Below are 17,336 nucleotides of genomic sequence, written 5' to 3'. Positions count from 1 at the left end.
TGTACTCAGAGTACACAACTCAAAATTGCACCTATACCAGAAGCTCAAGTATGTATTCAATTTTAAAATTTAATTTTTAAAAGTTATTCCTCAGTGAGCATGTGGTCTTGAGTAAGAATCAACTTTGAAATGCTTCAGTTAAAGTAAAGAGATGACTTTTAATGACAGGTAGCACTGGAAACAGAGAGAAGCATGGAAGAAAATGAATTTCAAATGGACATAGGTATAAAATTTTGAGTGAAAAAACTAAGGGTAGAAATACTAATTGCTAGGAGAGAATAATCTCCTTATACTTGTCGAATACTTTTTTCTTTTTCAAACTACTTTCACAAAACAGTCTTCAAGATGTTCACTGACTTATGCAGAAGTTACAGTGTCCAAATCGGGACAGGAGCATGTGTTGCTTGACTTTCTGCCCAGCGTTCTTTCCACTATATCAGATTCCACCACATGCCTACAGCTCAGATTATCATGATGCACGTGTATTTACAAATTTTGTCTGTCGAACTCCTCTTTGCACTTCAAAACCCAGCTCAAATGTCACCGCCTCGGGACGCCTTTCATGGTACCCTCGACAGAGTTGATGGCATCATCTTCTGTAATGACAGGATACGCAGCAACCCATTTTTTATTTATAGGGTGTTCTTCACCCCTCTCCCCTCACCAAATTGGTAGTACACTATCCACCATTTAGCGCAACACTTGGCACATACTGGAATCAGTAATCAGGAATGAACACTCACTCAGTGCTATTCTGGACAATAGCTGCCTTCTGGGAACTCATGATAGGTGTAAGGCAGGATGGCCTCTTTTACCTAGTTATATCTAGGGAAGTACAAACAATATATGACATAGAGTAAATCTCATGGTTTAAAAAATTAACCAAGACTTTGAACAGCATTTTAAAATTGTGCACTTTTTAAATATTAAATATCAGTAAATAGTAAAGGACCCTAATAGGAGCCCTGGGGCATATAGTTTTATCCGATGAGCAAATATGTGAGTCAGGGACTCAGGCCTCGGAGTCTTGAGTTCAAATCCAAGTTTATGTTCTCTGAACTTGCACGAATAACTTCAATTCTCTAATCCAAAATCTTCTGTCTTTGATCTCTCTCTCTCTCTCTCTCTCTCTCTCTCTCTCTCTCTCTCTCTCTCTCTCTCTCTCTCTCTCTTTCTAACCTTATTTAAAAACTATATTCAGTCTTCTGCTTCTCCTTTTGCATCTGTACAGTGTATCCTCAACACAATACCCAGTGGCCTCTTTAAAAGGTAAGATCTTCTGCTCGAAGCATCCAACTGCACTGTTAACAGGAACGGGGCAAGGGGATGGGACACCCTGTAGATGTCCGTCCAGGAGAAAGCAAAGCTTAATCGTTATTCTGAAATATCTGATCTGAAAAATTGGATTCAAAACCTATCCACGTTCACATGGAATCTTACCTTTGACTATTTCAACATGATAAAAGGAATCCTAAGATTTATTCAATAGAATTCAGCTGTTGTACACGATTATTAAAATGCAATCAAATTTTTTCACCTCTTTGTAAAAAGTGTATGATAGCTATCAAGAATGTGAAGCAATTGTCATTAAAGAGTCCAGTCAAAAATTGTGTTTCATTGTTTTGAACCTAAAACTTGATGCCAAAAATTCATGGTCATGGAAGTGAGTTGATGTCTCTTATTTAAACTGTGATAAGATTTTATTTGTAAGTTTTTTAAAAAGTAAAAGTGTAATATTTTCCCTCATGCTTTGTTATTACTTTGTCTATAATAGTTATATAACATAGGGAAAAGTGTAATAATTTGTTTTCCACTAAACCCAAATTCCCTTTAGTCTTCCTAGCCTGCTTCAAATATCATGACTTTCTATGTAAAGTATTTGGTGCAGTGCCCGGCACGTAATAATTGCTCAGTAAATAACGACTGTGTCGTGATGGTAGTGGTGACAAAGATGTTGGTTGATGCTGATGAAAAGCCTCAAATTTTGAAACTGATTTTACATGGCAGTTCCTAAGATATCCTCAGATAATCAAAACCCTAACTTTTCTGTATCTTACAGTAGCTTCGTGAAATATAATATAATAATAATTATATACACATTACAAGAACAAGAGTTGAGAATCTTATTTTCCACATACTATACTGATATTGGGGGTTTTTTTAGTTCATTAAATTGGGCTTGGTACTGATGTAGTCTCAGCATGCTATCCGAATTTCAAAGCAGTAAATAAGAATTTATTTAATTCAACCCTGAAACCATGAAATGTAACCCGAAGAAAATATTTCATTTTATTCTGTCATTTTGTTCACTTTTCTCAGGGTTAGCTATAGATAAGAAATAAAAATGGTGTCATCATTCTAAGAAAAAAATCTCATGCATTTTTCCTATATGTGTGCCATTAATATACCTTGAGTATCCTGAGCCTGTCACTTTTTTTTTTTTACTTATATTTATGACTTTCTACTATCTGCAAGTGAGATTCCAACTAGAAGGAAATATTTATATGCACCAGGGAGTCATACATAATTTAATGCTGGAGTGAGAAAGAAGAAAGTGTTCCAGCATGTAATACAACTTTCCTTACAAGGATATGTATCTGAGTAGGAGTCGAAGATCAAAGGATTTTCTTCTTAAGCAATACCAGGTATTGAGAATAAGAACAAATTTAATTTGTTTTGGTTTTTTTTTATTGACTATTCCCTAGAAAACCAGGACTTGCTTTATGTATCTCTGAATTAAGGGATAAAATTGAAATTTTCCTTGGAATATTTAGAGAAAGAATCTTTATTATATAGCACATATATTTTTCAGCTCTGAGAAAGCCTAGTAACAGAAAAGATGGAAACATGTTATTGATATAATAATAAACTCAATCATATATTCTGGCAATAATCTCTGGCTTTCTAAGACTTAACATTAGGTACATTTATTACAACACTGTATAATGTGTTTATACTCTTGGTACCTCATACTTACTGATTTATAGGAAATTGGCATTAACTGAGAATTTTAAAGCCTTTTTAGATTTTTGATTTTACAATTCCTGGTACTTGCGCACAGCATGAAAATTGAAAATTAAAGACTTCATACTATATTATAAAGTATAATGCTTCAACTTAATAATGAAAACATGATGTCGTATAAAAACACAAAGATGTGTTCAGTAATGTTAAGTGAAGAAAATGGAACACAAATTTTTCTACAAAATTGGAGTAAAACTAGCAAAATGTATATTATGCATAGTTTACATAAATAAAGACATTGTGATGGCCGTTAACACTGTTGACAAATATTCCAGCTTTCTCCTCCTTTTGGATACGTAATTGGTGTATTTGTGGGCTACCATACTACAAATTGAATGGCTTAAGACAACAGAAACATACCGTCCAACAGTTCCAGAAGCTAGAAGTCCAAAACCAGTGTGTCAGCCAGGTTGGTTCCTCCTGACAGCTGTGGTGGAGAGTTTGTTCCAGGCCTCTCTCCCAGCTTCTGCTAACCTCAGACATACCTGGGCTTGTAGGTAATGTTCTCATGTTTTCACATTGTCTTTCCTCTATGCGCGTTCATCTCTGTCCAAATTTTACCTTTTAACGAGGACACCAGTCACACTGGATTAGGGCTCACTTTAATGACCTCATTTTAACTTGATTGTCTTTGCCAAGATCTTCTTATTTCCAAATAAGGTCACATTTACAGGTACTGGGGATTAGAACTTGCACGACCTTTGGGAGGAGTTATAGTTCAACCCAGAGCAGTATGGTTGCACTTTGAAGTCAGGCATGATCATGTGATTTATCACAACCAGTGAAACATGTGCAGAATGACTGTGTGTCACTTCATCCCATGATCCTACACAACCCCTTTCTCCCACCTCAGCAGCCACTGAAGGATGTGATCAGGTGGCTTCGCCATTAGTCTGAGGCCCTGAGTCACTATGATGAGCCTACCCTCTTCGGATATCATGAACAAAAAACAAACTTCCCCCATGTTAAGAATTCTTTGTTACTGCAGCAGAACTGATCCTGTTCAAATAGATATAAAAATTAGTACCTACTAGCGGAGTGCTACCATAATAAAAATCTAAACTATATGATATTGGCTTAGTGGTCAATTGGTAGGTAGAATGCAAAATAACTGTTAATGGAGGTTGGAAAGGTGGCAATCACTGTTATACAGTGGCAAAAACTTGTCAAAAGCTGTAACCTGTGGTACCTTGGGAAGCATATCACACACCTACTGAACCTGTAGCTCTAAGGGAAGTAGCAAGAAAACAAAGTCTTACTACTGTGTACTCACGCTGTTGTTGCATTTGGTAAGGTTTACAAGAGGGAGATGAGCTCAGAAACTAATTGGCCCAGTTTGCAAGCAAGAAAGGTAATAAGAGTCCAGAATTCAGAGAGTTGCAGAGAGTTGCTTCTCAGCCCCTAACAGTAAAATGTAAATGTTAGAAATGCTTTGAGTCCCAAAGCTAATCGAAACCCAGCCTCGAAGCAAGGATCAAGTCGAAGGGGTCATACCCATTGCCAAAACCTCCGAATGGATTAGAGCAATGGTCAGCTATGGGCGTGGTGTCCAGGAAAGCCTTTCAATGAGACCAAAGGGCTCAAAGTGACAGACGGGGGAAGGATGGGTACAGAAGTCTAGAAGTCTAGAAAGGAGCTATGCTATGGGTATATAGACACATGAAATGGATTGGACTCAAACAGCTAGGAAGTTTACTCGATGCCTGAGAAAGACGAGCTGCCCAAGGGCCCTAAGCATATCCTGACTGATTCAGAAACGAAGGGAAAAGAAGAGAGAATGAAAATGGCTGCTCTGGCAGGGAGTTAAAATTAGAGGGGAAATTAGAGTTTTATTTCCTTTTGCTATGTTTTATACTTGTTTTAATAACATCTTTGCAAAAAACAAAGAAATACTATATAAAAACTTAAACTCTAGTGCCTACTTTGTTCTTTCTTAAGTAAATAACATTCTCCCAAGCAGTATCAGACCAAGGTCAGGGGTGTGAGGAGCGACTTGGCATCATGAGAATCTCAACAGGCATCAAAAGAACTTGGCTCTGCTGCAAATTTCCACAGATCCCCAGGCCAGTGAGTACAAATTATATTCAGGCAAAAGAAACTCTTTTTGGTAAAATTTGGATAGGATGCAATTCATGTCTGAATGTTTTAATTATTTGTTACTGAAGGAATGTCAGATTTATTGCATGCTCTTAAAATTCAGTTGATTAATTTCGTATTATAAAAGGTATATAAGGGCTTCTGTTTCTACCTTTAAACAAATCCATTAAATTACTTACTGATTCAAATTTGCCATTATATGCTTATAAACTTAAGAGGATATAAAAAACTCAAGTTCTTGTTTAAGTCTAATATGTTATTATCTATGATAAACAAGTTCATCTGATCTATTTGGGAAGAAGATCAGATCCAAGAAAAAAAAAAGCAGAAAAAAACCGAGGTTATAGAGAGCAAAGGGGAATCTTTGACTGCAAGGACTATAAGATTCAAGGCAAGGTCTCAGTGGAATTCCTTGGGGCTTGATTGTGATTTAGAAAATAAGAGAATAATTCCAACCCAGCCAAATCTAACTGCTTTGATGTGGGGAAATCTACCTTAGTCTGGAAAAGAGAAATTATGATCATCAATCCTTTGGAAAATTAGACTTCAACAGTTTGGCAACGTTTTCCGAATGGTCATTACGTTATGTCTTTACAGTTTGTGTATCTCTCTGCAGATTCAAATTGGTTGGATATTCCTATGTGAAATAAAATTTTAAGGTATCTTCCCTGTCTTAGAGAGTTACCTATAAAAATAAAGCTAATTCTCCTCATACTCCATTGCCAGCACACATGTGGGTACAGGCAGACACACACATGTGCACGTGCATGTGAGTGCACACAGCGAGCGCACACAGACATCTTATTGTCACCAGTCCTATAACTACAGCCAGATCCAAACATGCCCCAAGGAGCTGACAAAAAAAAAAAAAATCAGACCACAAAATAAAGAACCATATACCAAAAGCAGCTCAGAACATTACCGCCTTATGTTGGCCAAACTTTACGGAATATGTACAAGAATGTATTTTGAGGTATTAGGCCAGAGAAGAAAAGAACGTAGCTTTATACTGGGGCTAAATTTAACAACACAAGCACACTTAGCAGAGGCTCTAGGTCTGACTTCCTTGCTCAATAGCCGGGAGTGGTTCTAAGAGTGTGCTCAGCTGGTTCACAGAAGTCCTGACTCAGTTCTGGACCACACTAAGCAAAGCTGAAATGCCAGGAATTCCTTGGTGTGATGTAGTGAAGACCCTGGAAGGCAGGATGGCTGAAATGCATTTATCATGTGACCCAAGCCCACTCACTCTCAGACTATGTGCCCCAAAGTGATCCAGGAGGCACTCCCTTCACTGAGTCATTTGAGGACAGTGCCAACATCTATGAAAAGCTCTTTGGTCACTGATCTGCATAAGTTAGGGAGCCCACTTGCAAGATGCGCGTTACTGAAATGGGATTTCTGACTTGAGTTGGATTTGAAGGATCCTGGAGCTGCAGGATCCTTCAAAAGGATCCAGCAGCACAGTAGGGCAGTTTTCCTGCTGGGCATCAAGGCAAGCAATCGAAACGGTCTGCTTCCTTGGCAGCGACCACAGTATTCTAAGGACAGGGTATATGGGCAGCTCACTGAGATGGCACTTGATTTTTTTATTAATGAAAAATGTTCTAAACCTAATAAACAGAAGTCTGATGTGACAATCGAACCACACGTGGAGTTCAGACCCGGTAACTAGAGTCCAGACATGGTAACCTGAGTAAACCTTTTAACACATTTTGAGGTTTTTCCCCCCCTGGTTTCTGAGCCAAGAGCTGAAACAGATATCCTCACAAACTGGAAGGCTCCCTACCTGGCCCACGGCAATAGGGATAGGAGGGAAGAAAAGGAGTAGGAATCTGTTCCTCCTCCTCCTCACCAAAACAGTAAATCCAAACTTAAAGAACCAAGAGCTCATTTCTATTGTAGTGATTAACGGTCATCATCAGAGATTTGAAAGACACAGGAGTGGTGACCCGACACATCCTCATTTAACTCTTTTGGTTTGGCCAGTGCAGAAGACACAAAGGCTTTGTAAACAGAAGTGGATTCTAAGAAGCTGAATCACATGGCATAAAAGAGGACTTGCTTTGGAAGTTATCGCCTCGCAGGAGCAAAGCCATAAGGCCTGGCCCCTGGAATGCATCTCTTCATCTGGCAAGTGCTTCTATTATACCCCGATATAGCGATAATGCCAGAAGTCACTCTCTGCCACTTGGTTTTATTGGTGATGGTCAACGTACAAAGTTAGTTCAGTGATGACAGAATATCAAGATGGCATGAAAAGGCACCTGGAAGAAAAAATGGGCATTTCTCAGAGATACCGAAACATGCAAAATATGACAAGACTTTAGATTGCTTTCTGAGGAGGGCGTGAATGGCTTTTTGGTTGTGTGAGCAATGTCACTTATTTTTCTTTTTCAGTGTAAGTGGAGGGAAAGGATGTGTCTCTCAAGCAGCCAGAGAAGTAGGATCCAGTGAACAATGACTTTTTCTTTTTCTGGCCTCGCAGCGACTAAATCCCCTTCTTCGGTATGGGTAGAATTGGGGAGGAGCAGGACCCCACCTCCCATTCTGGAAGCCAAAATAGAGGCACCTCTCTCTTCCAGCCCTAGCACCCGGGGACAAAAAACTCAGCCAGTCAGATTCTCCTACTTGGGCCTGTGAAACTTAAAGAAGTGATACACAGATGTAGAAACATGTTAGAAAGTGTACACAACGGCAAGATCATCGATAGGCCAATGGTGTGTCCACCACCAAGAGCCGGGAGCAGGACTCTAACCAGGCCGTGCATGTGGGCTCATCTGGGCAATGATTCCAGCTCCCTTCCATCCTCTGTTTGCTATGCTTGTTTCTCCAGCTGTGGTACACTGCCTTTTAGCCTAGGTTAATGAGATGTTTCTATTGCCCGCAATCAGGATCCTGAATGGATATATACTGCCACTCACCTTCTGGCGAGTCTACCGGATTAAGGTTTACAGCCTCCATTCTTGTCTCCCACCTTCGGGCTCTCTCTATTCTAAGCAATCCAAGACATTCAAAACAGAGCACTCTAAGTCTAGATTCTGATCATGACTTTTCACTGCTCAAAATCTCAATAACCGTCTCCCATCACTCCTCACCTCTACCCCCACCTCTACCATTCACCTACTAAATTAGGTGATATCCTCTCATCGTGGATCAGTTTTCTGGCATTATACTCACTGCTTCTCTGCATTTCTATAGAACTTTATGACTTCTTGTTTTCCAAACACATGCCATGATCTCATGGTACTGAACTTCTGCTCATTCTGTTCCCTTCTCTGACATCATTCCATCTTCCCCTGTCGAAATTCTATCTGTCCGTTAAGGCACATCTCAAATGCCAGGTCCAACACAATGTCTTCCAAAGCTGTCCCACAAAATGTGTAATCTCTCCTTCTTTTGAATTTTTCAGAGTACATCCTGTTTCTTCTATTAAATCATAGATTTCTACATTATAGTTATTTGTGAACTTTTCTTCTCATTTTATAATCAGAGTAGTTTATATACTTTTCTGTGTAGATCTTGAAGCATCTGGTAGGTACCCAAAAAATATGATTGAATTAGATTGATGGATGGATTCAGCACGTTATATATACATCAACCTCCAACCCATGAGACGATACATGTGCTGTGAAAAGAAGTTAACTCACCTGCGCCTGATTGGCTAATATATTAACTCAAAACCGACTCGTGCTGCCTGCAAGTATGGCTTCTTGTTCTAGAGAGGCTGAAAAAGAAGCACTCATGGACAAAAACTCAGCCAGTTTTTGTACTTCCAAGAATCGATTATAGCTAGGCCTCTTCGTGTGATTTGGGTGCCAAGAAAGCAAACACAAGCACGTTACAGCTGGAGGGGGACATGTGTGCCTTGTCCAGGGAATTGGCCAGAGACACGTTTGTCTGGTTATAACTACGCCTTTTGTAAGCCCGAGTCTGGAAGGCCCCAAATAAAGCCAGCGCATGTGCCATTTCAATGTTCCTTTTCTTTTTTCCAGGTCAATGTTGCAGTATCTACCCTAAGCTAGTACCTTATGTTTGTAGTGTTTCATTTTGCATTTTCTAAAAAAGACATAGAAGCCAGTTATCAAAAGAAGTCATCTCTTGTTTTCATGGAACGTGAAATGGAATTTTTGATTAAATTTCTTTGACTTATTTATAACACATCACGCTATAACGTTATCTTCCCTAGACACTAAGACTTGAACGCGTTTAAAATTGTGGGCTCGATGTGAGATTTTAAATAACCACAATCATTACATTTTGTATAAATTAAATCTTTTCTGTGCATCACAGAGAAATTCTAATCATTATTAAAGACCAACTGGTTTAATTTCTTGGCAACATGTAACAGCCCTTTCATTCTTCACTTTTCATAATCTGTATTTTTCCTAATCGTTACCTTTCACTAACAGTATTCTATAGTGTTTATCATGCTATATGTCCTTGCTTCTTTATATTTTATAGTAAACACGATAGGATAGAAAATAATCATACCATCAAATTCACTGGCATGAAACCACGGTGATGCAGTCCTACCTAACTGGAAAATACTAGCTCTCGCCATTTTTCAAAACCGAAAGACATCGACACTGATCGGACACGGTGAATGCGAAGGGGGCCTGAGCTCGTACTGCACCGACTTCTCTCAGCTTCCCAAAAGACACCCGAACCTTCAAGACTCGGTCTTAAATTTCTTTCTGTATCAGCTCATACATCACACATACTGCCTAAGCAGCAAAATTTAATGACAGCTCACAGGCTTTTGATGTCAGGAAAAAGCTTCTGGAGAGTTGTTCACGCGGTCTGCTGCCACGTGGCCTTATTCTGACAAATGTGTCAGGCAGGCGCGCCTTTGTATGTCTCTCTCGAAACAGCCTGTAGTTCTTTCATGGCTCTCTTTGGGGTGCCAATGGTCTTAATTTATAGTGCTTCTCACTCAAGAAATTCAAAGTCCTTTCCTCTCATAAACTATTATCTCCTTCATAAACTAACATGTGACAATATTTCTATAGAATAGCTTGACAATGTGTCAAGCCTTAAACTATATACGTATACCCTTTTACCCAAAATCATCACTTCAAAAAATTTATCCCAAGGAAAAATTGCTCTGAAAGATGCATCAGACATGTACATAATAATTTTGATGCAACATTGTTTACAATTTTAAAAAATTAGGATGAGCCTACATGTCTAGCAATAAAAGATTGCCAAGAAAACGATGGTACATTTTGTTCTGTGCTTGAGAATATTTATTAGCATGGAAGAAAGTCACAATATATTGCTAAGTGAAAAGAAAATCAGATCACTCAAGTGGGTTGACTACAAAGCTACCACACTTCATCAGCCATTCTAAGGTCAGGCATGTCCTCTTTCAAGAAGAAAGGAGATGCTTCAGCCACTGCCCCAGACTGGAAGGTCACCCTCTCCACCCTAGTGGCCACCTGGGGGTTCAAGAACATGCAGACTGCCAGACCCACCTCCACATCCACTAAGCCTAGCAAGAACACATCTCGGAGAACCTTCTACAATATTCAGATCCTATCTTTGTCTCAAGGAGAAAGATCTGAATGGGTCACTGCCTAGTTTCCAGCTCAGAAGACCACTTTTGACCCCAATCAATCACATGGATACCTCCATATCCTCCAAACTAGACAGCCTGGGTGAGAGCCGGGCTTGCCTCCTGGCCAGAAACACCCAACCATCCTCCAGTGTGCAACAGAGGAAGTTACAGATGAGGCAATATCGATAAAGAGTGTGAAGCTTAAAAAAAAAAAAAAAAAAAAACCCTTCTAAATTATCAAAAATAACAAATGAATTTTGATCAACTATTGTAAGAGAGACTAAGTTATCTTTCTAGCTTCTCTATAGAAATGGTATTACAAAAACATTGTCTTAAAAGAGGCAACCAGTGAGTACTCAACCTGAAATGCAGAGGAGAGGAATGCCAAGCATTAAAATACTAAAAACAATAACTTTTTATTTTTCTGGATTGTGTGACACGGTAGTTTTTGACTTTTTAAAATCTGCAATTTTCATGATTTCCTTTACCATTCGATATATAAATATCCTTTCGAACTAAATTTTATATTTATAATTTTGTACTTTTTCTTCGTAAAGAAGGTCCCCCAAAATGTAAAAATTTGGGCCTCACGAAAGTTCTAGATTCATTTCTGATGCAGAAAAAGTCCTGTAAGGACCAAAATACACCGTGATATTGGTGATGAGAAAACCAGTGAGATTATGGGGGATTCTTGTTTGGTCTTGTTTTGTTTTGTTCTGATTTTCCATGTTTTCTAAGTTTTCTATATTATACATGTATTACTTTATAATTTTTAAAAACTTATCATGAAAAATGTTTAGAAAATTTCAACATTTATGTACTAATGGCTATATATGTTATAGCTTAACCAACCTCCTAGGCTAAATTTAGAGCATAATTTAAAAATTTATAGTTCTCAGTCTGGACACATAAGGATAATGTCTTACACACAGGAAGTACCCAGTGAGTAACTGAATAAACAATATTTGAAATAAAACTCTTTTAAAATGTGGTCTTTAATATTTAACTGAGAGAAATGTCTTGCTAATGACATTTTTAACTTCTTAAGCTTAATAAATTACCTAAAATTAGTCTATGAATTAACCTGCCCACAGATTAATTAAAAGCTATTCTTGGAAAATATGAAATGGCAACCAAACCAATGGCTAAGAAATGATTAACCGCCTCTCACAGATGCTAGCCCTCCTCCAGGTGTGAAAGCATACAAAATAATTAAACTGAGTTATGGAGCTTGCTCTCTAGAGCTTATAATGTAATCAAAGAAAAAAAGATAATGTATGATGAAATAAATCATGAACAAAATGAATATCCATTATTACTTGTATAAAAGTTCATGGTATAGACACTTAGAGAATAAGACAAAACATATTAAGATTTTGATTGGGTAAGGAGGACAAACTTGGAAGGATTCAAAGAAGGAAGTTATCAAAGTATGTCGATATCTTGAACAAGGCCTCACAGGATGTGGGCAAAATAGGACTGCGGAAAACCCTTCCAGATTATGTAAATATATTTTTAAGCCTCGGGGTAGGCTGAGCACAACAGGGTTATGAAGTAGGCAGGATACCCACCCGATGGAGGAGATCAGTATTTGTTGAGGAGCGAGGATTCATATTGATCTTTTAATAATGACTACAATAGTGATGTTTGAAAAAACTCATCTCTGCCATAGAATTTAAAACTGAGAAAGTCAGTGACATAACCATATTTCAATTGGGGAGGTGTACTCGATTAGTAAAACAAAAAAAATACAAATTATTCATAACTATTCACCCAAGGGCAGTTCAGGAAACCAAGATTTATTTGCATAACTAACTCTCTTTCTCTCTTATTCAAACCTGAAAACATGAACGTACGTTTAAAATATACATATTTCCTTTATTTACTAGCAAATGTGAACAACAATCAGAATAATTTATGTCTTTGTGTAGATATGGACAGATTAAGAAATAAAGTTTATAATAATCCATGTAATAGTCACCTGATGTACTGTAGCCAGGTTAAGTTTTGCTCAAGAGTGAAAGGAAATTATTTTTTCACATGCCCATCAGGGACTCTATCAAATGTGTTTCCAAAAATTATGGCAGTTAATTAATTTCCTGGTAGAAAGAGAATATTCACTCTCCTGGTAAAGAGTTTCAATACTAGAGAATTTTAGCTAAGAAGAAATTCGTTGTTCAGAAACCAGAACTTTTTATATATTTTGAGTCCTCATTCTGGTTTATATGATAGATGCGGACTCTGACCCACTTCGTATCAAATATTGTGAATCTTTCATAGGATTTTTAAAGACAACCAGAATAGAGTATAAGACATGAGAAAATGAAAATATGATATATGTTGAAAACAGAAAGAAGAGTATGAAAATGAACAGAAGCATGTTAGAGCCTCTTATTCTAAGTAAAGGAAAATTACTTGTTAGAGCAAAGGGCTCGGTAAACAGCACTGGCACATTGAGAGTATAGAACCTCTTATCTTAAATTTCTCATGAACAGATTTATAAATATCTGGCTGTGTGACCCAAATCTCCCCAAAACTATCAGCCTACAGGGTACAAAAAGGCCACAATTACGATAACAGAGCTACCTCCCGGTTCACTGTCACCCTAGCACCAGATCCAGCCCCTCTAGGTCAACGGGCTTTTGGGGCCTCTCTCACAGGAAAGTAAATGGCCACGACTGACACCCCGCTTCCCCTGCAATTCTCATTCTCAAGAGGCTCGGGAGCCAAGCTAACGGCCCCAGCCACAGCCCTCTTCCATTCCCATCATTACTGGCCAAAACTGGAGGAAATACCCTCATGTTACATCCTATTACCAACTCTGTATACTCACTCAGTTTCTTAAATAAATACTTAATGGTGCATATTTTACTTTATTTCATTTTATTCTATTTCTTTTACATTGGCAAAGTTCCCTTGGGAGGCCAGGCCGGATGCTAATTTGTGTTACACCGCTAACCAGGCGTCCACGTGTGGCTGAGCTGGGCTCCAAACATGATGAATACAGGCAGGCATCACTTCTCTGCCCATCAATGCTGCATCTTACCCACTCAGGTATTTATTTGCAAGAGAAATAATGGAACTTCACAGGCAGAGCTTGAAGGTTAAGGAAAGGGTTGAAGAGAAAGTGAGAGTAAGGACTGGAAGGGATCGCTTATGCTCCCCTATAGTTCCCTTAAACTTTGCAAGAGCACCTGGCACAGGCATCGGAAGGAGACAAATAGGAACCAGGCTCTGAGAGCTGTTGCTGGGGTGACATCCTGGCTCTTCTGTTTTTTCATCTGTAAAAAGGAATCGTTGTGATGATTAGGTTATTATTTTAAAGTTTGACATATAATACGCCCTCAATGAATATTTTTATGATAGAAAACTTAGGTCTTGAGAAATAATTTTTCTCTGTTTTGCCTACTTTATAAGAAAATGTGGAAACTGAAAAAAACATCTATAGACCTTCTTATGAGATAAAATATTGCCTTTCTAAGGTACAAATATAATTGAAAAATGTGTGTGGACAATGTCACAAGAGATTCTCAGCTCTTGCCTTTCAAAGCCTATTTCATAAAAGAGAAAATTTAATGGTTTCTGCCTTAGGAGAGGAAAGTTCATTGCAAAGTCAAGAATTTTGTTGCTTAAGAAAATAAAAGAAAAATACAAAAAAAAGGGGAGGGGGGTGAAATATTATTAGGATTTCTGTTCCCAGTAGCTCCGACTATCACATGGAGAATCCAAGTAAAACGTTTTGAGAATAGCTCAACTTTTCAGTATCAGCTCTTGGAAATCATTAAAAAGTAAATTGCAGTAATAAAGGACATTTCTTTAAAATAGTATCTACAAAGTTTTATTTAATGCTTCCGACGTATATTCACAGCCATGATACAATGTGAAAAGAGAAGCAATTTCTCAGATTCATAAAAGACTCTCAAAACTTTGAAACCAGCCTTCAACTGCAACATAGAATTTCTAATAAACAGGAGTTTTGTTTTTTTCCGACCCCTATAAAGAGTCAAAAATAAAATCTCTTGGCTATGCAGTGAAGGATGTTATAATCTGATTTATTCATATCTGGTTCCACCTGAAGGGTTCTTCTCCTATTATGCTTAAATTTCTAAGAGGCATGCATTCAGAATGAAAACAAGCTTTCGGTTTCTCTCCAGCATACCAATTAAAACTTCCACACTTAGTGGGAGGTGCTGGTTTGAGCCTTGAGGGTTGGGGGAAGATTAAGGTAAATATTTAAAATTTGGCTTTTATTTGCCTTATTATCTAAGCATCATGTTGGTGAGTTGCTTATTATTTTAGTGACTATTGTTCTCACAAAGCACAAATTTTAGGAACATCTGTCACACTTATCTATAAATTTATTCTAACCCCTTCTATATTCTAAAGATAAGCATTTTGTTCACTGGAAGAGGTTACTATTATAGCATTTTGGCACAAGGCTAGAAACTAATCGTTCTAGATTTTTTTCAAGTACAGCCTGAAAAGCACTTACTAATCAATCTTACAGAATACAAGCAAAGAGAAAAGGATTTAGTGGTCAAATAAGAGTGGAAAATGCTGCAAGTTATACCACACTTGTGGCACATTAAAAGGTATGAGAAGTACCGCTTAAAGAAAACTTAACTGTTTTTAATTTGGCTCTCACAAATTTTTTCTTTACTACAAAACCCCTTTCACACAGAACATCTATAAAAATCCTGAACATCGATTTTTTTGGTCTACCCACTGGGCAATGCTGGGGTAGGGAATGGCAAGGCAGAAGGTCGTATGCACGGAACTTCACAGAGTCCTCCTAGGATGTGACCTATGACCTTTCATTTATATAGTGAACTTTCTGGATCATAAAATGATTCTCAGTAACAGCTAATTTGTATGCTGTATCCATTTCAAGCAAACCATGTAGTAAGCTCATCCTGAATAGCTAAATTATTACAGCCGCCATGTGTGGGTAGCACTATTATTATTTCATCTACAAATGAGCAAACTGGGTTCAGAAAGGTTAAGTAACTTGTATAAGGTCCTGTCGCTATTAAGGGGCAGAACCAAAGTCTGTCCGTTTCAAAAAAAAAAATCAGTGCATTTTCTAATACCTTAGAATGCAGACTGAATATTAATATTAATAATCTGAGAATTTGTTATGGGAATTATCTCTTGTGTTCAGTCCTAGAGATTCATATTCAGCAAAAAATGGACAAGACTCTTGCCATCATAGAGCACAGAGGCCAAAGGGTGAGACCAACATTAGTCAAATAATCATGAATATGAACAGGGCACACTGTCTTAGCGAGTCAAGGTATTAAAGAGACTGTGCATTCCCTCAAAGATTGTACCATTTAGTTGAGTGATTTTTTTCAATGAGAAATTAAATAATAGCACGTGGTAGTGAATAATAATATAAATTAAAAATACTGTAGTATCAAGAGGAGGCATATCAATATTGACGGTATGGATGAGAGCCCGCAGGTATTTATAAAGACTGTAGGAGGACACTGGACTCCCCAAAGAAGGCGAGACAGGGGCTGAGGCATGTTAAGCTAAATGTCAAAGACAGGCTTCCTCGGCTGAGAGGACGCCATTCACATTGGAAGAACAATACACTCATCAATGCTCCTGGAGCAGAGAGATAAGCATAGAAAGACATGTACCTATTCATCAAGAAATATTTACTGAGCAACTACTACATGTCAGGCACTATGTTGCATTTGGAACAGACTCCAGAGGACTTTCTTAAACCAAGCCAAAATGCGTGACCAGCGAGCAAGCTCTTATTCCTGGCTCCACTATATCCAGTGGGCTAGATGTGGTACACAGGCACTGGTAGTGACTGAATGTCAGGTTGTTAAAATATTTTGAACATCGCTTCTAAGAGCAGCAAATGTGCAATTATTAAGCTCTCTAAATCCCTTTTTTTAATCTATAACAGGGTGTATAATTTTTCTTACTCTAAAAACAATTATGGCTCAGAACTAATGCATTATAAAATGCCCTGCATGTAGTAGACACACAATAAATGACTATTAGTAGAGTAAAAACGCATATTCTGTAAGAATTTAGGCTGTAGAGCATCAAGTGCCTTTTTAGCATGTTATGCTAAGCAACACGCCCTGGATAGTTTGCATGAAGGTTCGTAGCCTCTTCTCTCTTCCATCCCTTTTACATGGGATACAAACTCTCATCAATCATGCTACATCGGTGATTTCTCAGCACATCCCACCCCACCCACAACACTGCCCCAACCCACCACTGACTCAAGACTCAACTGCGCCCTATGAAGAAATGGAAAGCATCACCGTTGAAATCATACACGCACTACTGCGCACCAGATTTTTGTGTGCACTTTTCTATTTAATAGATAAGACGGCAGAAGAAATAAAAACTGATCTCAGCACTTAAACGCCTTCAAAAGAAATGCTTTAGCTTTACTCTGCATCCTCACTTATCTTCAGAAATATTTACCAAAACGAGCAACAGAGTGTGCAGCCCGGTTTTATGAATAATGAGTCCCAATTATATTTGGACCTAAATGCCTTGCTGAGCTGGTAAGGATAGACTCGGTAAATTAGAGCTGTTTATTACAATGCCATCCAATGACAATTCAGGGTGGGACTAGCATTTTGTAGCTCTTGTCTGTGCCCCAACAATGTAGGAGAGATGAGAG

General features: G+C 38.2%; 1 long non-coding RNA gene across 2 annotated transcripts in view; it reads right to left on the bottom strand.

Annotated features, from left to right (window-relative positions):
* The window catches only part of LOC107521650, a 131,428-nt gene that overhangs the window by 85,295 nt on the left and 28,797 nt on the right, over positions 1-17,336 (bottom strand). Inside the window, exon 1 of one of the 2 annotated variants that reach the window (XR_001599618.2) lies at positions 3,385-4,821. The exons of the other annotated variant lie outside the window; for it this stretch is intronic. This is a non-coding gene — a long non-coding RNA (uncharacterized LOC107521650). Of the gene's footprint in view, positions 1-3,384; positions 4,822-17,336 lie in introns of those variants that run through there. 2 annotated transcript variants of the gene reach the window in all.

This window comes from Rousettus aegyptiacus, unplaced genomic scaffold (assembly GCF_014176215.1).
Source record: "Rousettus aegyptiacus isolate mRouAeg1 unplaced genomic scaffold, mRouAeg1.p scaffold_m13_p_17, whole genome shotgun sequence".
In the NCBI taxonomy this organism is placed as follows: domain Eukaryota; kingdom Metazoa; phylum Chordata; class Mammalia; order Chiroptera; family Pteropodidae; genus Rousettus; species Rousettus aegyptiacus.
The sequence above is the reverse complement of the archived record's forward strand: the minus strand, read 5'-3'. Positions and strand labels throughout refer to the sequence as shown.